This window comes from Delphinapterus leucas, chromosome 16, assembly GCF_059928025.1.
Source record: "Delphinapterus leucas isolate spDelLeu-1000000601 "Yukka" chromosome 16, BTC_Dleu_Yukka2, whole genome shotgun sequence".
Classification (NCBI taxonomy): domain Eukaryota; kingdom Metazoa; phylum Chordata; class Mammalia; order Artiodactyla; family Monodontidae; genus Delphinapterus; species Delphinapterus leucas.
This window is the reverse complement of record NC_143144.1, coordinates 50,613,135-50,638,758: the sequence shown is the minus strand read 5'-3', so window position 1 is coordinate 50,638,758 and position 25,624 is coordinate 50,613,135. Positions and strand designations below refer to the sequence as shown.

General features: G+C 43.1%; 1 protein-coding gene across 2 annotated transcripts in view; it reads left to right on the top strand.

Moving 5' to 3' along the window:
* Positions 1–305: 305 nt before the first annotated feature.
* SLC16A12 (solute carrier family 16 member 12) overlaps positions 306–25,624 on the top strand; it is a 93,540-nt gene continuing 68,221 nt past the window's right edge. The window contains exon 1 of one of the 2 annotated variants that reach the window (XM_089897897.1): positions 306–575. The gene's annotated coding sequence lies outside the window, so the exon portion shown is untranslated. Of the gene's footprint in view, positions 576–8,621; positions 8,849–25,624 lie in introns of those variants that run through there. The other variant, XM_089897896.1, reaches the window with a different exon arrangement.

Sequence of the window (25,624 nt, the reverse complement as noted above, 5' to 3'; positions counted from 1 at the left end):
ACCCAAGAGAGTCCTTGGATTCCTTTTCCAGAGCTTGCTCTTTGAGCCTGCAGGGGAAAGTTCTTTCTGAGAACACCCGGCCCCCTCTGCTTGCCTAGGTCAGGGGCATGCACTGCAGTTGCCAGGGAGGGTCGGGCCGTCCCAGAGCGAGCTGGCTCGGGTCACGGAGGGCCGGTTCATTACATAACCGCGAGGCGGCCCTCCTCCCGCGCGCCCCTCACCCCTCGCGAAGCCGCGGCTCGTAGAGCGGATCTCAGGGATAAATCCCATTCACCCGCCGGCCAGAGAGTGCACGGCAGAGCTCTGGACGCTGAACTTGCTGGTGCATTTCAGAGGCCGAGCGCGGGGACTTTCCCCGCCACGCTCTCCGCCTCCCGCGCTGCTCGCGCTGCCCGCGGGGTACCCGCCCCAGCACCGCCGGCGCCCCCGCCCAGTCCGCTCCCCGCGCCTCGGACGCGCGGACCGCGGCGCCTGGGGCCCCGGAAGGGGCCACCGCGCGGGGACGCGGCACGGTGGGCGCGCCCCGGGGGTATGTCCGCGTGCGCGGCCGTCCGGGCTGCAGAGGTCCACGCGAGGTGAGCACGCAGCGGGGCCCAGCGGGGGCAGGCGGAGAGGGGGGTCTGGGCGGGCTGCGGAGGGCTAGAGGCTGGCCCGCCGGGCTGCCGGGGCGCAGTCTCCCGCCGGTCGCTCTGGCGCCGGGATACCCAGCGCTCGGGCCCGGGAACCACCTGGCTCACCTTCTGTCCTATCTCCCGCTCGGCCGTGCTGAGGACGCGGTGGCTCAGGTGACCCGGGCATCCTTCGCGGCGCGGCGGCGGGCTCTAGGGCTGGGCTGGGCGGAGGTGGCGGAGGGCTCTCCCTTGGCTCCCCGCCGCCCCAGCGCCTGGTGAGACGCGCGCGGGGAGCCCGCCACCGTAACCCGGTCCCTCGGAGCGCCCGTTGATTTAGAGGAGAGACACGTGCCCACTTGCCCCGACGGTGCTGGGCCGGCGCTCGGGCAGTTTCTGGGCAGGTGGCTGGAGAGGGAGCGGCTTTGATCCCTACCTCCTGTGTTTTCCAAATGCAGACTTCTCGTGCAAGAGAGACCGCCTTTCTTCTGGATTCTGTTTCCAGTGTATCTTATTTATTTCTTTATTTTGAATCTCCCCGCACCCTCAGGTAATAATACTCACAACCTTCAATTGACTTAATTTCTTAGTTGCTTCTTGTCCTCACAGAAAATCAGTGATACCTGTAGTGCAGATTCAGGGGAAGGTGTTTGAAGCAAAATTTAAAAGCAGGATTCCAGTAAGTCCTGGGGCTCTTTGGTTAGCCTTCGGCTTTCACAACTCAGCATTCTGAATCTCTTGTAACTTTGTTTTTCTTTTTTTTTTAGTGTTGAGTTGGATGGGACCTGCCAGGGCACTGGTTCAACCCTTACATTCTTTTTTTTTTTTTTTTAACATCTTTATTGGAGTATAATTGCTTTACAATGGTGTGTTAGTTTCTGCTGTGTAACAAGGTGAATCACAACCAGGACCACTGCCCTGGGGTCAGGCTCACCACGGTGTCCCTTGATCACTAGGCCACCTTCTTTGGCTCAAACCTCAGGTGCTAGGCTTGCCCACCTGATCTCACGGGCCTGGCTTGTCATGTCACTTCCTACCTCACATATTTCCAGGCCTGACATCCATGACCCCCACTTCCAGAAAACACACACACACGCACACACACACATAGTCTTCTATTTATGTCTTTTATGCTCTTGTACGAAATAAATCTTCTCTGCATCTTGGAAAAAAAAAAAAGTGAATCAGCTATAGCTATACATACATCCCCATATCTCCTCCCTCTTGTCTCCCTACCCAACGCCTCTAGGTGGACACACAGCACGGAGCTGATCTCCCTGTGCTATGTGGCTGCTTCCCACTAGCTATCTGTTTTACCCTTGGTAGTGTATATATGTCCATGCCACTCTCTCATACTTTGTCCCAGCTTACCCTTCCCACTCCCTGGGTCCTCAAGTCCATTCTCTATGTCTGCATCTTTATTCCTGTCCTGCCCCATGTTCTTCAGAACCTTTTTTTTTTTAGATACCATATATATGTGTTAGCATACGGTATTTGTTTTTCTCTTTCTGACTTCACTCTGTATGACAGTCTCTGGGTCCATCCACCTCACTACAAATAACTCAATTTCGTTTCTTTTTATGGCTGAGTAATATTCCGTTGTATATAAGTGCCACATCTTCTTTATCCATTCATCTGTCAATGGACACTTAGGTTGCTTCCATGTCCTGGCTATTGTAAATAGTGCTGCAATGAACATTATGGTACATGACTCTTTTTGAATTATGGTTTTCTCAGGGTATATGCCCAGTAGTGCAACCCTTCCATTCTTGAAGGGACTCTAATTAGTTTATCTTACCTTTTCTTTGCTGAGAGCTGGGCACTCTGGTGGCCCAGTCAGCTTAACCCTGGAGGAAAGTCTTCAGGTCCTCCAAATTTAGAAACACACTATGTCCAAGGGTATCGGAGATCACTAGCTTTTTTTTTTGGCCGTGTTGGGTCTTCATTGCTGGCTGGCGTGAGCGGGGGCTACTCTTTGTGGTGCGTGGGCTTCTTGCGGTGGCTTCTCTTGTTGCGGAGCACAGGCTCTAGGTGCTCGGTCTTCAGTAGTTGTGGCACACAGGCTCAGTAGTTGTGGCGCACGGGCTTTGTTGCTCTGCAGCATGTGGGATCTTACTGGACCAGGGCTTGAACCCATGTCCCCTGCATTGGCAGGTGGATTCTTAACCACTGTGCCACCAGGGAAGTCCCCCGAGATCACTAGCTTTTAAAATCAACTGCCGCTGCATAGTTTACTCCCCTCTCCCCCTATAAATGTCATGTCAAACTAAGCCAATGGTGTCTGACCCTCCCAGGGAGTAGTAATTAAGTGACTGGATTTGGTCACTTATAATCACAGGATCTTGAAAATTGTACAGGTTTTTAGAGGTCATCATGCCAAACTCTTCACCTTACAGCCTGGGAAGCTCAGTTTCCTGTTAGCAAGGATTGGTTAAGCTCTTTGGTGATGGAGCCAACACCAGAATCCAGGCCCTCTGCTTCCAACTCCATTCAATTTTCAAAGCATATTGCTTCCAGGCATTTTGAGCAAAAATGATGACTAGAATCACCTAATCATGTCATTTTCCTGTTCTTCTTATTTATTTATTTATTTATTTAAACTGGTGGGATTCTGAAATAGATGAGGGGTTGATTTAGTCAAACCACCTTTGTAGTATAATTTTAAAAAATACAAACCCTTCATTTTTTTTTTTTTTTTGAGGCACGTGGGCCTCTCATTCTTGTGGCCTCTCCCGTTGCGGAGCACAGGCTCCAGACGCGCAGGCTCAGCGGCCACAGCTCACGGGCCTAGCCGCTCCGCAGCATGTGGGATCTTCCCGGACCGGGGCAGGAACCCGTGTCCCCTGCATCGGCAGGCAGACTCTCAACCACTGCGCCACCAGGGAAGCCCCCAAACCCTTAATTTTAAATAACACATTCTTAAATACATGTCTTTAAATAATAATACAAAGATGAATATGCAGATACACCCCAGATGAACTTCCAGGAGAAGAAAAGTAATCAAAATCAAAACATATGGATGAAATTTACCCTCATCTCTCTTTGAAGTCTTTTCCGATTCTTACCTCCCTGTGGTGGTGGTTGGTTACAGTTAAAAGTGTGATTTGTGACTTTGGAGCCGGCTTGAGAAAAGTGGCTTATATGAGGACAATTTGTGTGTTATGATTAATACCATAACCTATAACAGAGCTAAGAAAGGAATTTTAAACAGACTTATTTAGCATTTTAGCATTACATTGCACATTTTTTATGTCTTTCAATTTACTTTCATTTAATAGGTATTTATTGAGTGCCTACTATGTGCCCAGTGCTGTTCTGGGCACTTGAGGTATGTCAGTGAACAAAACAGAGAACTTTGATCCTGTGGACCTCAAGTTACAATTAATTCATTAGAATTCTAGGATTTTGTTTGGCAGATAGAAGAGAATTTCAGTTTTGCCTAAAGTAGGGAAATGGATGTAAATATTCCAAATTATCTTCCTTCCAATACTGTGATTCTGCTGATTTTATAATCAGTGAAAAACAAAAATAAATTCAGTTAAAGTTACTTTAACTTTTATGAACTGACATACGTGAACTCTATGTGAATAGAAATTCCCACACTTGGTTATTTTATGTATGTTCATTCGGAGTCCCTGAAATTACACTTCCTTTAATGCAAGAACATCATTGTGGTGACATTGAACTTAATGAAGCATGGGAGGATTAGTTTTCTCAATCGTGTTGGTGCCCCTGTGTCAGTGTTGTGGACTGTAATTATATTAGTTTTAAGATGTAGCTTCTTATTTATTTATGAAGATGGTGTTCTGCTTTTATTTTGTCTCACTTTACATTTTGTCCCCTGCTCCATATTAATAGGAGACACAGTGTTGTGACTTATTGGTAAATCCGTTACCACAGAGGTTTTTCTTTTTAATCAGACATCGCAGTTTTAAGCATTTTCTAATTTTCTCAATTGCTTTTTCTTCAGAACGGCATGGTTTGCAAGCTCAGGCATGTTTATTGTTTTTAACAAAGGCTTATCAAAATGAACTTGGCAGTTTTTCAGTCGTATACGGCCAAAAAAAAGTATTCAGTGCCGCTTTGGGGGTTGTTTATGCATTCCTTACCTAACCCATGGCTTTGCTTTTAAAAATCGCCAATTTGGAAGCTATGTTCTTATGAGTAGTTTCTAGGATATCTAAAAACCCATTCAAGTGGTATAATAATTTAATTGAGAAAAACCAAATCCACACTTGAAGACAATGGGATGTTTTGAGTACAAAGATTTTTCTCTCTGTTTTTAATTTGTTCTACATCAGAGGACATCAGGAAGTGTCATTATCTAACAATGTCCTATTTGAAAGTGATCTCTGTTAAACACGTGGAGGAGAGTCATGATTTCTGATAGCTGCTAGCCACCCAGAGGAGTTGATTTTCTTCCTTTGCCTACCGCTCTGCCCCATCAGATTCTCATCCCCCTTCCTTGCTGCACATTGAAGAAAGAGGTGCATTGCTCTATAGCCAGGTAGGAAGTTACACACCTTTACTTAATTATTTAATCAATGTGCTCATTCATTATTTACTTAATAAATATTTCTTGAACTTCTTATTACAGGTTTGTGCAAAGATTGTGTCCCGAGCCCCTCTTTTCCTGTGCTGGTGGCTGTAGGAGATGTAAAAACACAAGCAGCCTACAGCCTCATACGGAAGAAAATACATTGTGTAACTAGCTATGTAATACCAGTTATAAGCACTGTAAGAGATAGATAAGTATGTTGGAAATTGAAGGAGAGAGAGCATGTAGGCACTCTGGGGAGTCAAGGCTTAGGGAAGAATTTATAGAGCAGGACACGTTTGAGCTGACTCTCGAAAGATGAGTAGGATGGTAAAGCTTTTATAAAGGCAGGAGGGTATACCTATCTTTATGGGAACACATCCTTGCCTCTTTTGAAGAAGTAGACATATGGAAGACTTCCTTTTGGGGACAGTTGAGGTTGTGTTGGGTTGTCTAATAGACACTTAATCGCCTCTACACCCTCTGCATGCATACCGCTCCATCCTAGGTAATGGAGTATCCACCAACACTAAAACAGCTCATGGGCTTAACCGGTGCTCTCCTTTCCCTCTGAAACACGAACCCGTTGTTGCTCAGAGCTCAGAGACCACTGTGGCAAATAACTGTCATCATAATAAATGGGTGTGCTTTGCTTTTATCAGCTCAGGTGCACGCTTAACCGTGGTGTTTGGTCACAGTCTTGTTTATTTTATTAATACTTGCTCTTGTAATTTTGCAATTTAATTAAATATTACATAAACTGATATAATGGGAGTGCCAAAAAGGAATGCTCTTTCTATGAAAACAAAGTTGATTGCCATATAGACTCATAAAAATAAGCCATATTAAAAAACAATATCAACAGCTACAACCTGGATGAACCATGAACACATGTTAAGTGAAAGAAACCAGACACAAAAACCACACATTGTGATTCCATTTATATGAAATATCCACAATAGGCAAACACATAGAGACAAAATGTAGATTTGTGGTTGCCAGGGTATGGGGTAGGGGGAATTGAGAGTGAATGGCAGTAGGTACAGGGTTTCTTTTTGAGGTGATGGCTGGGTTCTGGAATTAGACAGTAGTCTTGGTTTTACAACATTGTGACAGTACTAAAAACCACTGAATTATATACTTTAAAAGGCTAAATTTAAAAAAAATCAACAAACTACTGCTCCCCAAGTATGGAATACAGAGCTATAAAACATTGGAAACTACAGTAAAAAAATCTAGGGAGATTTTGCCCTCAGGTTTTTTCACAAGTGCCTTTAAGGTACCAGTGCATTTAAGAAATGGGAGGAGGAAATCTGGGGGAGGTTTAACCAACAAAGGCAACACAGAACTGCAGTCATGACCTGACACCCAAAGATTAGTGAATGATTTTACTTTTATTTATGTGACTAAAATTGAAATAAAATGTTTGAAACATGATGTATCAACTTTTTGACTCTCTGCTTTTACTGACTTCTATTGCTTCAGTTAAGAGAGCTTTTAATGTTTCAACTTCTTAGGGTACCCTAGCATATCTTGAAAATAGCTCATTTCTCTGGCTCTGGAGAGAAATTCCATGTTTATGAGCCTCTCTTATGGATGTAATATTAGTCCCTTATGATTATAGAGGAGGCCGGAACCTAGTTTTCAGTCTTCTAAATCACCATAAGAATCACAACCCATTTTTCCCCAAACTGTCTTATGTGTACATATGTGTAAACAAAGTAGCAACATAAAATCTTAACTCTACCAATATGTCATCACTTGTAGACTTTATAAATTTCAAAATATTTCTGAGCACAATTCACCATTTTCTGGTTTACTTAACATATTACAGATTAAGGCCACAATTACTTATTTTGTAATTCTGCTTTTTTTTGATGAAATACTTTCCATGGAAGTAAGGTCATATTTTTCTACCAAAACCAGTTGTATTTCTTGAAATAGCAATTTCAGTTCTCTAAACCTGTATCAAAACAACGACATTCACAGCCCATGAAGGAACGACCAAAAAAAGAAAAAACCCCAAACCCACACTCACAACAAAGTTAGATCTGCTTTAAAGGAGAAGGGAATGCAGCCTCTTTGGTCAGATACGGGTCAACCAGACAACTAGCAGAAAGCAGCCATACCCATCATTATTAACTTAGTCATGAGCCAGGGGAGCCCAACTCACAGGCATCACTGCTATCAAAAAGGAATGGTTTGTTCGTGTTGGTGTTTGACAACTGAGTTGATCAGTTGATGCAAGACTATATCAATGGCTCTCAAGCCTGGTGACACATTAGAATAAGCTGGGGAAGGAAAAGAAACTATTGGTGCCAAAAGCCACCCTCAGAAATTCTGATTCAGTAGCTCTGGGACAGATCCGGGGCATCAGGAATTTTTAAAGCTCCGCTGGTGAATCTCATGTGCAGCCAGGGTTGAGAGCCACCAATCTATATAATACTTAATCATTTTATGCTTTTTCAGAATAAATGTTATTGAAACAAATCACTGTTATAGTGTCTTTTTATGATGAAAAAATTAAACATGATATTGGATTTTTGTAATTTCTCTATACAGTGTCCACTAAGTAAATGGGAAGATTTTCTAACGGTTAAGTGAATTTCCACTGATTTTTCCCCCCTGTGAGATTCACTGAGCTTATGTGTGTACAGTGTCAAAGTAACCAAAGCAACCAAATTTGGTATCATGACAGTCAACCAACCCATCAGTTGCCCACCTTTTTGCATGTTTTTGGCGATTGTGGTGTCATATAGGTCTGTTACTCGAGGACAGTTAAGTTGGGGTTTTCCTGTACAACAATGTGTTTCCTCTATAATAACTTACAGATATGTCCTTATTTATTATGTGTTTCCTTAAGTTGACTGACTTGTTAATCCTAATGCTCAAATTTGCCTCTTAAATAAAATAAATCCTTAATTAAAAGGATACTTTTCCTTTGATTTAATTGTACCAAATTGATTTCGAAAATATAGGACTTTAGATAAGAAAGCTAGTATAAGAAAGATAGCAATTTAAACTTGGCCTTGTGTGACTTAAACAAAATACGACTAATTTTAGAGTTTTCCTTGTCATTGGGATTTACTGTCTTTGAGAAAATGTGGTGAAGTGGTTGACATAGGACCTGAAAAAGACTGATCTAGCTCTCGCTACTCAGAACCAACTTTATTTTTAGTGACATTTGTTCTTTTATTTATTTATTTATTCGTTTATTTATTATTGAAGTATAGTTAATTTATAATGTTGTGTTGTTGAATCAGCAAAGTGATTCAGTTATATATATATATATATATATATATACATACACACACACACACACACACACATACACACACATTCTTTTTCAGATTCTTTTCCCTTATAGGTGATTACAAAATAGTGAGTATAGCTCCCTGTGCTGTACTGTAGGTCCTTGTTGGTTATCTATTTTATATATAGTGTGCATCTGTTAATACTCATGGAAATTCTCATGCCTGGTTACCAGTTAGCTTTCCCAAACTGTGCTTACGCTGTTAATTTTTGTATTGAAAATAGCACCTTCATGGATCTTGACCAGTAGTTTTTGAACTATGTTTTGCAGATTTCTGAGAGTTTCAAGGAGCCTCGGGGGCTGTTCCGGGGCATGGGGACAATGTGGGCAGGAAGAGTCCAGCGTCCAGCTTAGGGTTCCTTTCGGTGGTTTTTTCTGCAACCCGAGCAGGTGGGCTATTCTTGATTTCACATTTTGGGTTTCCAAGTAAGATTTTATTTGAACAAAGGATTTCTTGGCAAAAACAAGTTTGTAAATGCCTAGGTCACATGTTTCTAAGTTTCTGCTTTTCCTTCCCTGCCAAATTTGGTTTATGTGGTTCTGGTAGGTCCTAATTATTTCTAGCTGCTGCTGTGCATCTGTGTTGAAAAAAACATGGGAAGACTTGGGGTCTTATTAACTTTATATCCTTCATGCTTGTGGGGAGAGAGAGCCAAATGAGCAGTTAGATATTCTGGGCAAGAAATATAGATTGGGAGTCATCAGCATAGAGACTCAGTTTAAGTTGTGTGTGTGTGTGTGTGTGTGTGTGTAAGTGTAATTACCCATGGGGAGTGTTTATAGAGAGTGTAACGGGTCAAAGATAAAATGCCGAGGAGTAGCTGTGCTAGGTCAGGTACACTCTTCTGTACTCACGTTAACCCAATACACATTGGTCAGTGATGTTTCCTTTTTCTATTTTAATTTGCTGTTTCCCCACATATGCTCGTGCATAACTGTTGGAAGAGTTGGAACACGAGTGTATGTGTGGGTGGGGGAGGTAGCCTGGCAGGGTCAGAGCACAGGGTGTGGGAACCAGCCAAGGAAGTTCTCCCACTCTTCAAAAATCCTGTATCCTGCTCAAAACTATAGGGCTTCTTCCATACGTGTATTGAGGTGCAGAATGAGAAGATAAACTTGAGTGGTTATCTAGTGGATTTGGCAGTGTAGACAGCCATTGTGGTATTTTTGGCATAAAATGATTTAAGAAGTATTATGGTTTCTTGACTTTTAAAAGCCAGATATCTCTCCCATGTCTTTGTTCTCTCTTTTGTAATCAGAGCAGTGACTGCCAGGTTCTGGTTGTAATCCCAATGAACCCAGGGGTAAGGTCCATTCCACCTGGGTCCAAGCTTCATTTCGTTTCAGTGACACAGACCCTGCCCTCCATGCTGGCTAGCTGTTTGGCAACTTTAGTTACAAGGCTCACCAGGCAACAGTGATGACTTAATTAAAAAATTCATAAACATTCTTAGAAAAAGTCAAAGTACGTGGGTAAAGAATAAATAAATGGATATAAATAAGATACTGTCAAAAATATTTTACTTAATAGTAAGGGTGTTCCAATGATAAAGGGACTGGTCATTGTATCAAAAATTAAGCCCCACACATTTTCCTCTTCTTTTTACTTCTTTTTAAAATTTTTTTCTTGAAATATAGTTGATTTACAATTTTGTATTAGTTTCAGATGTACAGCAAAGTGATTCAGTTATACATATTCATATAAATGTATATATTCTTTTTACATTATCTTCTACTATGGATTATTCCTTTTTACTTCTTTAGGTTGACTTCTTTGATTATCTTCCACATTCAAATAAAATAAAATATAGCCAACCGTATATTCTAATTTTTAAAAAAATATTTATTTGGCTGCATCAGATCTTAGTTGTGGCACATGGGATCTTCGTTGCAGCATGCGAGATCTTTAGTTGTGGCGTGAGGGATCTTTAGTTGCGGCATGTGGGATCTAGTTCCCTGACCAGGGATCGAACCCAGGCCCCCTGCATTGGGAGCACAGAGTCTTAACCACTAGACCACCAGGGAAGTCCCATATATTCTAATTTTATTAGAAATGAAGGTCTAACTAAAATTTCAAATGACATTGAGTCATTTGATCCCCCAAATTGACATCTCCGAAGTGTCCTGGAACATTCTGCTTTCTTTATAAATTCTTGCATAATAGTATACTTAATTGGTTCCAAAGACAGGTTACTGTATATTAAGGTAAAATTTCAGTTTAGCCTTTTATAGTTTTAATAATCTTAAATAGTCTCTTCTGGGGAAGAGACATTTGATGAAAGAGAATTAATTACCTTTAAAGTCCCTAATTTAAAAAATGCTGTGATTAAACAATGTTAAAATAGCTCAGTGAGTTTACCTCTTCACAAGGCTGAGTACCCAGCACGTGCTAGATGCTGCCCCGGACGCTGAAGGCCCCCAGAGAATAGGCAGGGTCCTTATTCAAAGGCTTACGCTATCCTAGGGGAGACAGGTGTATCAGTAAAGAATCACTGCACTGTGATAAGTCCCAGTAGTGACTGCTTTCTATGGGAGTTTAGAGCCAGAGGTACTTAACTCTGCTTAGATTGGTCAAGCAATTAAATGTAGAAATTCATGAGGTGAACAACCAGAGGAAGGGCATTCTAGGCAGCAGGAATAATAGGTACAAAGGCAATGAGGTGGGAAAGGACACTGTGGATTGAAGGAACCACATGGTTTTTCAGGGTGGTTTGGGGTGGCTGACGTGCAGGGTACGTATGTGGCTATGTAGATGACAGAAGAGCAGGCAGGAGCTAGAACATTTAGGGTCTTGTGTATCACACTAAGGTAGAAGGAGTTTCAGTTTTGCTTTGGCCACTAAGAGTAATCCTTGAAAGCTTTTACACAGGGGATTTAGGTAGCACTGGGGGTTTGGTGATAAAATTAACTTGTGTTTCAAACAGCTAACTCTTAATGGGGCTTGAAGAAAAGTCCAAGAGGGTGATAAACCAGGGGGTCTGCTGAAGTGGTACAGATGGGAAATGATTAATGCCTCACGGTAAGACTTTTGCTTTATTTATATTTTTGGTGCCTTGGTGCCCTCTAGGGCATGTGGTAGAGACGTTTGGTAGGCAATATGATACTCTGTGCAAATAATACAAGGTTTGGGCATCATCGGCTACTAGGTTCAGTTAAAATCACGTGATGGGATGTAATTACCTGGGGGGTGTGTGAAGAGTGAAGTGTGAAATGGATCAAAAAATTGTGGAGCATAACTAGGGTGTGTTCACATTCTACCGCGGTCACTGTACCTTTCTTTTTGTCCTCTGATTGTCTAGTTACATGTTCTTTTTCACTATACCAAGTGTGAGGGCAGGGCCCGAGTCGTGTCACTGCCACACTCGACTTCAGAAAAGACCACTCAGATGTCTGAGTCGTTGTGTCTCACCTTGAGTAGTAACGACCTCTGGAGTTGTGTTTCAGCTGCCCCTGCTTAGCTGGTTCCAGCAGCTGTCATGGTACCTGCCCTTCGGTAAGTGTTCAGTACATGTGTTGAATGGATGGATAAATGACACAATATCTAACGAGTGGTCCGAGGAAGAAGGATCTAGCCAAAGAAGTAAGAAGCACAGGTCTCAGGGGAGGAAGGCTCAACAGGAGAGACTCCTGTCATGGAAATTCAGGGGAGAAATAGTTCAGTAATGAGAGAGAAGTCAGCAGTGCCAGATGCTACAGAGAGGTCAGTTAATTAAGGATGGCAGAGCTACCACTGGCAATTAGGAGACATTGGTGATAATGTCAAAAATAGCTTGCGTGGTGTGTATGGGGGGCAGGTGGCAAATTCCATTCCGTGGTGGTGGGAATGAGGACAGGGGTGAGGAGACAGGTTCTTAAGAGGCTGGGAGTGTGAAGGGAAGAAAGTAATTGGTGGTAGTTGGAAAGGGTGGCAAGGCTGAAAGGTAGTTTTTGCCCCTTCTGTCTCCTTATGTCCCCTTCTTTCCTTTCTCCTGTTCTTCCTTTCTGCTTCAAGATGAGAGACACTTGAGTAAATTTATAGGCTAAAGAAGACCCAGTGTAAATGTCTAGGTTCAAAATATAGAAAAGAGGAGGGGTATATTAACTAGAAAAATTAAATATAAATGGACACATCTTTCTTTGAGAAAGGCAGAAAAGAAATAAGGATGCACATGGATGTGAATAAACTGGAAGAATAACTGAAGGAAAGGAAATAGAGGGAAATCCTATCCAGCGGCCCCAATTCTCTCTAAAATAGTAACTGGCACCAATAGTTTTGGACACTTTTTATGTTCTAAGCATTGTTAAAATTACATATATTTACTCACTAATTTCTTGCAACAGCTCTGTAAAGATGGAATTATTATCCTAACTTTACAAATGAGACAACTAAAACACAGAGGGTTAAGCAACTTGCCTGAGGTTGTACAGCTACTAAGAGGCAGAAACAGGAACCAATGTGTGTATGGAATTGGTACAACAAATTGATGCTGAGTCACTCCACGCACTTAGTCTGTTAGAAATCATGATTGTGTCGCGCCGTTAATCTGCAAGGTTGAAAGATTTGCTCTAGCAAAACTTGCCTTACTGCTACCATTTATAGGAGTGGAAACGTTTGGATATTTGGATTGATGTGGAATTGGGGACTGGTGGCTTGGAAGGATTGGGGATGCCAGAAAGAGAGCAATTGATGTGATGGATCATGAGCTCTAGCCTCTAAGGAGAGGGATACGAGAGCAGGACAGGCTGATGGAATGGGAGAAAATGGAGGAACCAGGGGCCTGAGGGTTCAAGGAGGTTGAAAACCAGGTGCAGGGAGATCAGCTCGGTGCTTTGTGACTGCCTGGAGGGGTGGGATAGGGAGGGTGGGAGGGAGGGAGATGCAAGAGGGAAGAGATATGGGAACATATGTATATGTATAACTGATTCACTTTGTTATAAAGCAGAAACTAACACCCCATTGTAAAGCAATTATACCCCAATAAAGATGTTAAAAAAAAAAGAAGAGAGACTTGGGGAGGTTGGAAAGTTGGGGTTAGAGAGGGATACTTCATTCTCACAACAACCCTGCATTTCAGAAGTGAGGGTAGGCACAGGTGATGGTAGGTTGATGGTGTGGCTTTGGGAGGACATGACTCAAGTGGATTGGAGGTAAATCTCATGGGGTCAAGGTCAAGGCTGAGATCTGCAGAGATGTTGGGTAGATGTTGACTAGACCCTGCTTCTCCTGGGAGGATGGTTCCAAGAAGCCCCAAGGATTGGTCTAGACTTTAGAAAGCTGCAACTCAAGTGTGTTATGGTTTTAGGGAAAGATACAGAAGGTTAGCTGATGGCTGGCATGCAATAAAAATCACTCAGTGGTCTCAGTAGAACATTGTCAAAGAACAGTTGAATAGCTTCTATTTTGAACTGTAATTTTTGAAAAAAGGATTTGAAGTGTTAATTGACAAGACAGTACATTTCACAAGCAATTTTGGGTGTTTTAGAAAATTGCCATTATCACCCTGGAAAGAAAAGACTACGTGCTCTGATGAAATCTCCTCTTCCCCTTCCTTCTCCCTCCTCTTTTTTTCTCCTGGTCGTGTGCAGTACAACACTCTCTGGGCAGAGAGAGGCAGCTGAAGATCATCGGGCTTCCAGATGTCGAGCTTTGTTGTGATATATGGGGGTGGGGGTCATGGGAGAGGGGCCAGAAGCTTCAGTGAGACTCTTCAGTGGGACTCACTGTGGTGGCCTCTGCTTCTATAGTTAGCCGTGTGATGGGAACCAGCCGTATGTGTTCCCTTTGTACAGCTGTGCATACCTCTGTCTCCCTTTTTCTTCTGCCCATTTAGGATTTCAGGAAATCAAAATTACATCTGATGGAAGCTTAGAAATCCCCACATGTGAAGTTATGGAGCTACCGCATAGGGAAAAATAATTTGTGAGCTGGGTCTGATACAGAAGTGGCACATGTAGATAATGTATCAGGTAGGATGTTTTGGGGTGTAAGGAACAGAAACTCTAACCTGGGCTGACTTTACTAGTAAGGAAAAGAATTCCTTTGTGTAGTAGAAAGTCCAGGAGCAGAATGTCTGGCTCTGAGTTTGTTTCTTTGTGATTCTTTTGGTTTTGGTCCTGCCCTGTGTTGGTTTTGTTCTCAGCCTGACTCCCCTCATGGTCCCAAGATGGGCAATAGTTTGAAGGGTCGTATCGAGGTAGGAGACATCCAGTGGAAGGGGAGAAGCTGTGTCTTCGTATCTCCTCAGTAATGAGGAAACCTTTCCCAGGATCTCCCTAAAGACTTTTCTTCAAGTCATTGGCAAGGGTTGGGTCACTGCCCTTTCCGCGGGCTTTGTGACTGAGTAGTGGCAGCTGGCGGTGAGGCCCCTGACAATTTCTCTGTTATCTGCCACTGATTGTCTTTAGCTCACTAGTTCAGGGCTCACTGCTCTGGAGATTTGCAAAACACTTGTGCGTATGTGTACTTTCAGAACCTGTGATGCTTTTCTTTCCACCGTTCCTTTCTTCCCCCAGGTATAAGCTTTTTGCATATTTATGCTTTTGAAATAGTAAAGGGATTTACAAATGTTTCTCAGGTTCTTGTATATTTTGTGCCATCTGAGCCTCATGAAGAGGTCAAGACAGAGTTTGTATTGTATTGAGGCTTTGCGGTCCAGAGACCTATCAGGAAATGAAGTCAGTAAGTGTGGGGCATCATTTTTTTGATGTCGCACGTTGCCCTGCTTTGAACATCATTGTGGAGTGAACTTTTTCTGTATTTTGGTTTATATCCTTATGGTAGTTTCTTTGAAGGAGAATAGCTGGGTGAGAGTTTGAAATTTTTATATGAGTTGGCTGATCAGTTCGTGGAAGGCTTTTGAGTGGTGAAAATGCCACACTTGTAATGTTTTTGGGGATTATGTGTCTTTTCATTCTGCTGCTTTATATGCCTGGGATCATAAAATATTTCTGGAAAATCTGAACTGTTCTGCCTGATACCACATAACTTACTTTTTCCCAGGCCCCCTTTGCAATTATAATACAAATAGTGTTTGAATTGCTTAACCTCTACTGGATTTTGAGGAAATCCAGCCTACGTCAATTCTTCCCCATTAGTTGTCAAGTCCAGGGGAGAAACTCAGCTTGTGCATCTTGCTTCATTCTCCCCTTAGTGTGAGTTACTGCTCATGAGGCCTCTTGATCTACTTGCAGATCGACTCCCTGAAGGCCTGTTTTCCAGACACATCTGCTTTTTATTCATGGTTCTGGCCCTCATGCTGGGCCCTCTGCTATACTCTTAGACATTCTGTGAGTAAACTGATGGGAAAGATGAAGTGAGAGATACTGTTTTTTTGTCGATGCAGTATGAACGTGGAGTATTTGTTATCGGTTTTGAGGAGGAAGTAGAGAGACTCCTTCATATGACCCAGTGTAATTCTTTCAACGATTCCTAAAATACTTCTCCCCAGGTCTTGCCACTGCCCACAAGATACATTGATGAATGAAGCTGTGTAGCAACAGAAAGTCAGAGGAAGGAACTGCCACTATTCTTAAACAGATTTTGAAAAGTCATAGTTGCGAGCAGAGCATATATGATATAAATCGTGGTCTCTGCCCATATGTTTCCCCAGGTAATTTTAAACACGAATGTGTCATGTATGATATTAGGAAAAAGCAAAGAGTGGGGCCACCCCTGCCCTGGAAGAACCCATTAACAGACTGACCACACAGTGTGACCAGGACTGTGGACGTGGGGACGGGGAGAGAGTCCAGCGGCAGCAACTAAATCGTTTGGAACAACGCTGTGAAGTGGGTAGACAGTGGAGACATGGTTACACAGCAAGTCAGTGGGAGAGCCTGGATTTCAACCCAAACCTTTGTATGTCCAAATTGCACATTTTAGATTTGCTTTTCTTGGTTTCTTTTTCCAGATCTGCATTTTCAAAATCACCTCTGAAATAGTTTAGACTTTACAGAAGGGAATAAAGGGCATACTGCTTCCCCACTGCACCCCCTCTTCTCCCATGCTCCAGGTTTACACTGCGAACAGTTTGGTGTGCGTGCTCCCTGGCCACCTTCTCTGCATGTACAAATCACCTAAAGGAGCCAGGCATGCCTGTCTCCAGCCAGACAGAACTGCTGAGAGGGCAGAGGTGGGGCTCAGGAACGCATTGTCCTCTCCGGGACCTACCTGGGTGAGGCTGCTGGAGGGCTGGGCTCTGGGAACCAAGATACTCCCAGGTTTAGCAGCACCGGAGTGTCCTGGCAGCCAACTCTTCTGAGAAAGGAGAGCTATCTGTGCTGCTCTGTCCTGCCTTGCCCAAACAGAGAACAGAGCCCCTGACAGTAAGAGGTGGGGAGGACGGCCCGGGCTGCCTCTGCTCATCTCTGTTTTTCCAGCACTTGCATGTATTGGTGCTCAGCTACTGTTGCATGAAAGAAATGAAGATACCCTAGCCCTGGTCCTGTAGGCAAATCATCGAGTGACTTTGGGCAAGTCACTTGAAGATCAGAAGATTCTAGTCTCAGTTTCCCCGAGTCTAAGGTACACTATTTTTCCTTTTCATTTTAATGTTTCTGAAATAACATGTGATCGGCAGTAGATGCATATATTTAATATCCTGGAGTTTCTTAATTTTTCCTTTTTCCTGAAAAGTTGTTTTTAAGTCCATGAGGTAACTTACAATTTCTGTTATTTTAGGGTTGTGGGAATGTGGTAATCAATCCCTTGAGGAGTGGTTTGGAGAATGGGTAATGCCTAATAACTCACTTTGTGAGTGGTAGAGTTCTGTATAAATATGAAAGATCAGAAAACTGCCCAACTACCTCTGCAGGGTTATTTCTTAGAGACGCTCAGACAGGGACGTGAGAGTCTTCTGTTCAATAAAGTTGGTGTTCTAGGTTATGAGAATGTACATTTCTAATCTCCCCATTCTCCCAATAGAACTCAATAAGCTATTTTCATTTTGAATTTAAAAAAAAAAGAACATGGCTCTTAAACATTGGAATTTTTCTTGAATTAGGCCTCAGCAAGAACTGTTGGCCTGTCATGGATTTAGTGGATTCCTGGCCATTATTGGAAGTATCACATTGACCACAGAACTGTTGAAATTTGAACAGAATGTTAATCCAAAAAAGTGCTGTATTTCAAATGGGAAATTACAATGCCACTTAGTTCCTATGATATGCCGGGTAATGAGGGGATTAAAAACAATTACTCACACTGTTGACCTAAAACAAATAGACTGCCAGATATTTCTCTAGCAAAGATGGTTTTATTCAGGATCAGCAGAGAATTGCAGTTTGGGGTCTGCAACCATGGTGAGCCACGTGCAAGTCCCTTCACAGCCAGGGAAGGAGAACTCTTTTATAGAGGGGAAAAGGAAGTTGGCAGGGTTCTAGTAAACAGAGTCCATGGCCTTTCACTGGCTGAGCTGTTGCTAGGAAAGGAGTCTTCCTTCTTGCTGTTGAGCTCTGTTACCATCACAGGGCATAAGTGCTCCCCTTTCTGGTCTCCTGACTCTTTAATTGAGGTTTCTGTTTATCAGTTTTTTACAAGACTCTATTCCTCTCCAGGTGGAGTTCAGTTTGGAGAGCCTTCAAATGGTGAAGGTTAGGCACTGAGCTAAAATTTCCCTTTCCAGCTCAATTCAACCAATTTGCCTCAATAACTAGTGTGAAGGAGTTTATGACCTGGTAGGAAACAAGGTGGACATTTGTTTTGGTAAAAACAAGGTGCTAAGCAAATAACCAGTGGAAACAAGATCACAGAGGGAACATTTTTATTCATACAAGAAATTGTGTCAGTTGCTTAGAATATCCATTTACAAGCCAATGGTCTGTCATAGCACTTAAACCAGGGGTTGCAAAATCAAAGGTCTTTGGGGCTCAAGTGTGAAGTAGCCGAGTTGTGACATTAATAGGGTGGGTCTGGGCTGTAAAATTGAGGAGAACATGTAAAGGTTCATTCTCTCACCATCCATCAGATACTTGAGTTCTGTTCTTGGTGTCAGGGATATATCAGTGAACAAAACAGACAAAAATCCCTGTCCTGGAGTTTACATTCTAATTTGTTGCTGCCTTGAAAAACAAATAATTAGGCCAGTTAGAATTATCTCTAGAGTATAAATGAATCAGATGCATTGATGTGTTCCTGTGAATAAATTGCACAGATTTCAATTTTGTTAGCTTTTAGCCCTTTGTCACATAGCTAGCTAATATGTCTGGATAAGCGAGATTGTTGTAATTATAAGTCAAGGTAGCTTCATTTTGGCATTCTGCTTGGTCTTTTGCCTTAATTTGCCAAATAACCACAATTATAAAATATTATTGGCTCTACAAGGCAGCACCTGGTTTATTTAATTTTAATTTTAATCGAAAGTAAAGCATTGTGGAAAATCCCATCTCTCATCGTATTGATTGTGATGACTTTCCGAGGTTAACTAATGATGGCTGAGTGCAGTTTATGACCGCCCTAGTCGGTGGATCCCATGGCCGGGGCCAGAGAGCCGTGAGCTGAGCTGGGAACTCCCCCAGGAAGCCATTCTATGGGGAGCAGGGCTCTTGCAGGCCTGGTTTTCTGCAGGGCTTTCTGCAGAGTGACTGATGAGGTCACAAAATAACAAGGCTGGGAGCTTGGACCTGGGAAACCATGTGCCTTTTCTTTGAGCTTCTTGTGGGAATATGGGGATAAGAAGCATTTGTGACTGCACTTATTTTCAATTTCCACAAATAGAACTTCTGCTGGGCCTGTAAAGTAAAGCAATATTGATAGTTTCAGAGAGAGAAAATGCAGGCTGCCGGCAGGGATTTGAGCCCTCTGACTCTGACTGTTCCGTTAAGTCTGTAGTGCCCAGGGGGACTGTTTTTAGCAAATTAATAGGTATTAGAGATGTGAATGTTTGTGGCCTAGACTCCTGTTTCAGGAGCTTCCTGGCATGTGCACCCAGGAGCTCCTGCCTTCTCCTCTATGTCGAGGGTGCTGCACTGAGCCGGGACACAGCAATTCTGCCAAGCCAGGGGCTCAGCATTCTCAACCTGGAGGAGCCTGAGAGTGCTGACAGGTCATGAGTATTACAGCAGTGGTCTTGGGTTGTCATAATGAATCTGTACCCTCAAGTAATCACATCATCCAATGAAGTTGCTGCCAAACACCTACTGGGTATCTTTACATTTACACAAAGCCCAGTGGGCACTTTTTTTGTTGTTCTTTTGTTTTTTAGTGGTACGCGGGCCTCTCACTGCTGTGGCCTCTCCCGTTGCGGAGCACACGCTCCGGACACGCAGGCTCAGTGGCCATGGCTCACGGGCCCAGCCGCTCCGCGGCATGTGGGATCTTCCCGGACCGAGACATGAACCCGTGTCCCCTGCATCGGCAGGAGGACTCTCAACCACTGCGCTACCAGGGAAGCCCCAGTGGGCACTTTTAGGGATGCAATGTTTGTGTGCCCCCCCAATTCATATGTTGAAGCCCTAACCCCCAATGTGATAGTATTAGAAGGTAGGGCCGGGACTTCCCTGGTGGCACAGTGGTTAAGAATCCGCCTGCCAATGCAGGGGACACAGGTTCGAGCCCTGGTCCAGGAAGATCCCACATGCTGTGGAGCAACTGAGCCCGCGAGCCACGACTACTGAGCCCACATGCCACAACTACTGAAGCCCGCACGCCTAGAGCTCATGCTCTGCAACAAGCGAAACCACAACAATGAGAAGCCCGTGCACCGCAACAAAGAGTTGCCCCCACTCGCTGCAACTAGAGAAAGCCCGCTCACAACAACGAAGACCCAACGCAGCCAAAAATAAATAAATAAATTAATTAATTAAAAAAAAATAGAAGGTAGGGCCTTTGGGAGGTATTAGGTTTAGATGAGGTCATGAGGGTGGAACCCCGTGACAGGATTAGTTTCCTTTTAAGAAGAAGAAGAGAGAGAAATACCTCTCTCTCCATATACACACCAAGGAGAGGCCATGTGAGCACATAGCAAGAAGGCAGCTCTCTGCAAGCCAGGCAGAGAGCTCTCACCAGAAACCGAGCAGGCTGGCACCCTGATCTTGGACTTCCTGACTCCAGAACTGTGGGAGAATAAATGTTTGCTGTTTCAGCCACCCAGTCTGTGGTATTTTGTTGTGACAACCCGAGTGGACTACGACAGGCTCAGTACCTCTTCAGCAGGGCTGCAGTATTGTTCCTTTCTTCTTTGACCTCAGTGACCCCAGGCTCTCTTGAACTTCTTTTTACCTTTCTCAATTTCGTTGCAGCCTCCTCTTCTTATCCTCTCCTAAATATCAGGGTTCTTCGAAGTCCCCCTCTCTCTCCTTTTCTACCCACCCTCAGGACACCTTGCTTCTCATTTCGTAGTCTGGGGACCAGCATAGGCCTCACTCAGCAGCTTATCAGAAATGCGAATCTCAGCCTCCCTCCAGATGTGCTGAATTGACTCTGCCATTAACAGGGGACACCCACAGTCTGAAAGTCCTGCTTTTAAAGGTCTTTGTGATCAACTGTGTGCTCTGACCTCCAAGTGTATATTTGATCTGCACACCAGATCTCTCTCCTAGGCTCTAGACCAGTTTATCCGACAGAACCTCTGGGTCCACTTCCAGGTCCCATAGGGGTTTTGAACTTTACCAATCCAGAGCCTGGCTCCTCTTTTCTCAATTACGCTCTTTCTCCTTTGAGCGACCAACAAAAGATAGGGTCTGTTCAGAAACTTTTGCTTTAGAACTCCCATATTACTCCATACTCCTGGTTAAATGGTTTCTTTGGGGTTAGTCAGGGTTAACTGGTCTGGCTGACCCATTGTTCAGCTGGCCTCTCCTCTGAGTGATTGGCAACTTTATCCACCTCTTGTTAAGTATTTTGAATCTTGCCCATGGTGTCATGTTCAGTTAGTAACATTTCTAACTTTTGTCCTCCATAGTAAGTTTGAAAGTGTACAAGTACTGGGACTTCCCTGGCGGTCCAGTGGTTAGGACTCTGCACTTCCACTGCAGGGGCCATGGGTTCAATCCCTGGTCGGGGAATTAAGGTCCTGCGTGCCGTGCGATGCGGCCAAAAAAAAAAAAAAAGTGTACAAGTACTGAATAAATATTTAAAATTAAGTATTAATCATTATCTTTGTTATTAATTATTAATATATTACAGGGACAAGTAGTTAATAAATATTTTTTAATGGTGTGGAAATTTTGCTGACTGAAGTGCAAGATTCTCAGAATATTTGTGAATGAGCTTAATGAGTCCAAAAGAAAGATCATCAGGAATGTAGTGTGACCTGATATGTCACATGATTGAATCATACAGCGTCTTTTGGGGAGAGAAAAATCAGAGGCAGCCTAACTGTCCAACAGTAGAGGATTGGTGAACTCAATTATGGTACATTCATACAGTAAAATACTTTGCAATCATGTCTAAATGATCAGACAGAGTACCTTTATTAACAGCCATGGTATCAAATGAAGCGAAAACAGCAAATTACAGATAGGATCATCATGGTGTTTTTTTTTTTTTAATTTTGGTAAAAAATACAAAATGTAAAATTTACCATTTTAGCCATTTTTAAGAGTATAGTTCTAAAGACTCTGAAAAAGAATATATATATGTATATATGTGTGTGTGTAAAACTGAATCACTTTGCTGTACACCCAAAACTAGCACAACTTTGTAAATCAACTATACTTCAGTAAACAAAGAAGAGTGACATTAAAGTACATTCACACCGTTGTGCAGCTATCATCACCATCTATCTCCAGGACATTTTTTAAAATTAATTAATTAATTTATTTTTGGCTGCATTGGGTCTTCGTTGTGGTGCGTGGGCTTCTCGCCGCCGTGGCTTCTCTTATTGCAGAGCACGGGCTCTAGGCATGCGGGCTTCAGTAGTTGTGGCATGCGGGCTCAGTAGTTGTGGCACACGGGCTTAGCTGCTCCATGGCATGTGGGATCTGCCCGGACCAGGGCTCGAACCTGTGTGCCCTGCATTGACAGGTAGACTCTTAACCACTGCGCCACCAGGGAAGTCCCTCCAGAACATTTTTTATCATCTCAAACTGAAACTCCATACCCATTAAACAATAACTCTCCATTCTCCCTCCCCCAGCCCTTGGCAACCACTATTCTCATTTTGTCTCTATGAATTTGACCACTCTAGGTACCTCACATAAGTGGAATCACACAGTATTTGTACCTCTGTGACTGGCTTATCTCACTTCATATAATGTCTTCAAGGTTCATCTGAGATGTACCATGGGTCAGAATTTCCTCTTTAAGGCTGAATAGTATTTCACTGTGTACATATGCCACATTTTGTTTATCCATTCATCTGGACACTTGGGTTGCTTATATCTTTTGGCTATTGTGAATAATACTGCTATGAACGTAGGTGTACAAATATCTGTTCAAGTCCCTGTTTTCATTTATTTTGGGTATATACCTGGAAGTGGAATTGCTGGATCATATGGTAATTCTATATATTTTTAATTTTTTGAGGAACCATCATCCTGTTTTCCATAGTTGCTGCGCTCTTGTACATTCCCACCAGCAATACACAAGGATTCCAGTTTCTCCACATCCTTACTAACACTTGCTAACTTTTTTGTCTTTGTTTTCAATAATAGCCATGGTAATGGGTGTGAATTCTCAGTCTTGTTTTTTAAAAATGTATTTACATACATATATAATATAAGAAAACTCAAAGAATTTATTCCAAATAAAAACAGTGCCTATTAGTTGGCAGGATGTAGCTGATTTTTATTATTGTCTTCTTGCTCTATTCTCTCCTTTTTCCACATTAAGCATGTATAATATGTGTAATTAAAAATGCTTGAGGGCTTCCCTGGTGGCGCAGTGGTTGAGAGTCTGCCTGCCGATGCAGGGGACACGGGTTCGTGCCCCGGTCCGGGAAGATCCCACATGCCACGGAGCGGCTGGGCCCGTGAGCCATGGCCGCTGAGCCTGCGCTTCCGGAGCCTGTGCTCCGCAACGGGAGAGGCCACAACAGTGAGAGGCCCGCGTACCGCAAAAAAAAAAAAAAAAAAAGCTTGAAACTCAGAATCAAGCTGTATGAATTCAGAGGTTGACAGTACCTCCCGTTTGCCCTTGACTGTGAAGACTTCACGTGAGTCCCCCTACTTGCTGACTTTGGACCTGATGCTGCCCCTGTCGCATTGCCACTGTCCATGGGTGGAGGCCTTCCACAGTTGCTCCAGTGCTGGAGGCCCGGCTGCCACACATTCCCCTGGCCAGTGAAGCAGAAACAGAGCTTCTTGGCAGTGGATTAGACTACAGACATTGTCATAACCAGGCCTCAGCATGTGGTTTTCTGGTGCCCAAGTGCATCTTCCTCCCTCATTTTGATTTTTAACACAAAGAAATCTCCTTTTTAGGTATGTTTACTCAGCAAGGTTTTGACTGGTCATCGGGGTTGATTACAAATGAAAGGGAAGGCTGCTTTCTTCCTATTCTGTGAAATTATATATTTTGTAATTTTCCAAAGAGCTTTATGGCTCATAGCAAGTGCCTATGTCAGCTTAAAAAGCAGTAAAGATTGCATTATGTACCAATTCAGAAAGAGTTGAAAGGAATCCTTTCATGGAGCAAATTACTACTACCTTTATGAAAATCAGGCTTGTCCAGTTTACAATAATATAATTTATTGCTTTTTTTTTTCCAGTTACTATATTTGATGACCTACAGGGTAAAAGGGTGAGTTAAAAGTATGTTTTTGTTTTTTGGGGTTTTTTTTTTTTAGGGAGAGAGAGGGTGATGAACCAGGGGACAGGTGATAAGGAAAGGCACTAGTTAAGGGCCTCTTTACACGTGATTGACTGTTTTAATCAATTATCAGTGACCTCTTATGGGAGATTTTTTAATTTTTGGTTTGTTTTCTCCTGACAAGATGATTCTGGCTGCCTAGTCTGAGGGCCAAGAATTTGCAGCAAAGTCAGAGAGACTTGGAATTGTCCCAACTTGAGCTGTTAGGACTTGTGCTGGTTTTGTGTGGATATAAGAAACAGTGGTAAGATGTGATGACTAAATTTGGGGCCTCATAGAGCTGGAAGCAGGTGACGCTGAGGACAGATTGTGTATCTGGGAGGCACAAGAGTGATTCCACTTCTTAATCACACTACATCTGGATAAGACATCCTTGTTCATTTCATCTCAACATTTCTTGTGCTCGGTTTTCTCCCAAACTTCTCAAAAAAGAAGCAGTCATTGACTTCTGTTGCCTTCCTCCCTCCTTTCCACCCTTTGGGCACGTGGCCTCGTTTTCCTCCCAAGCCTCTTCCAAGGGCTGCCGTTCGCTTCCATCACTGAAGCCCCGGCCCAGCACAGGCCTTAGTGGTCCAAATCATATGAGGACAATTGCAAACTCCCCTGCAAGCGTCTTTCCATCTGACCTGGGGCTTGTCTTCTCCAGTGACTTTGCAGTGACACCTCCTCCAGCCCACATGGCCTCGTGGCTTTTACGGGTCACTGCCCATGACTCACCTGTTCGTGTCTCTACTTTCTTTACACACATTTAGAAATCCACATGCTCCAAGCACTTCTGGACGCGCCCTTCTCTGTCTACCCTCTGGGTGTGAAATCACTTCATGTTTCATCTACTAAGTCACTCTGTGCTTCCTGGAGAAGGCACAGAGCCATGAAGAGAGCTGCTTCTCAGGTTAATGGGATTTTACAGGGACCTTTTATAATTCTAAGTAGGAATGAGAGAACAACCATGGATTAGATGGCACTACGTTAATTGTTTGTGAGTTTTCTTTTTGCTGAAGCATATTTTGACCACCTTATTTTAAAACCTTTCTCAAATAAAACAAGGTTATGTTTATGTAATGAGGCTAGTCAAGGACCTACCACTTTACTAAGGTATATTTAATGTCAAGGGAAAATAATATAAAAAAAAGGTAAAAGTCAGTTATGTGAGAAACAAATCATTTGATAGGTTATCATTTATTAAGATTTGTTATAGACAGAGAGTGTGGCTTCATCCTCCTTCATGCCTGCTGTTTTGAATGACATGGGGCTGCTTTTGAGAACGTTCATCAGAGAGAAATGAACTAAGCACGTGTCTGTTTTGACAAGGTCCTTATTACCAAATAGGAACCCCCTGACCTGACCTCCACTTGTGGTTTTGATCTTGGGTAGAGCACGTGTTTCCTACAAGCTTTGCCCATCACTGTTGCTTCTCATCTTTTCAATCATTGATGAAG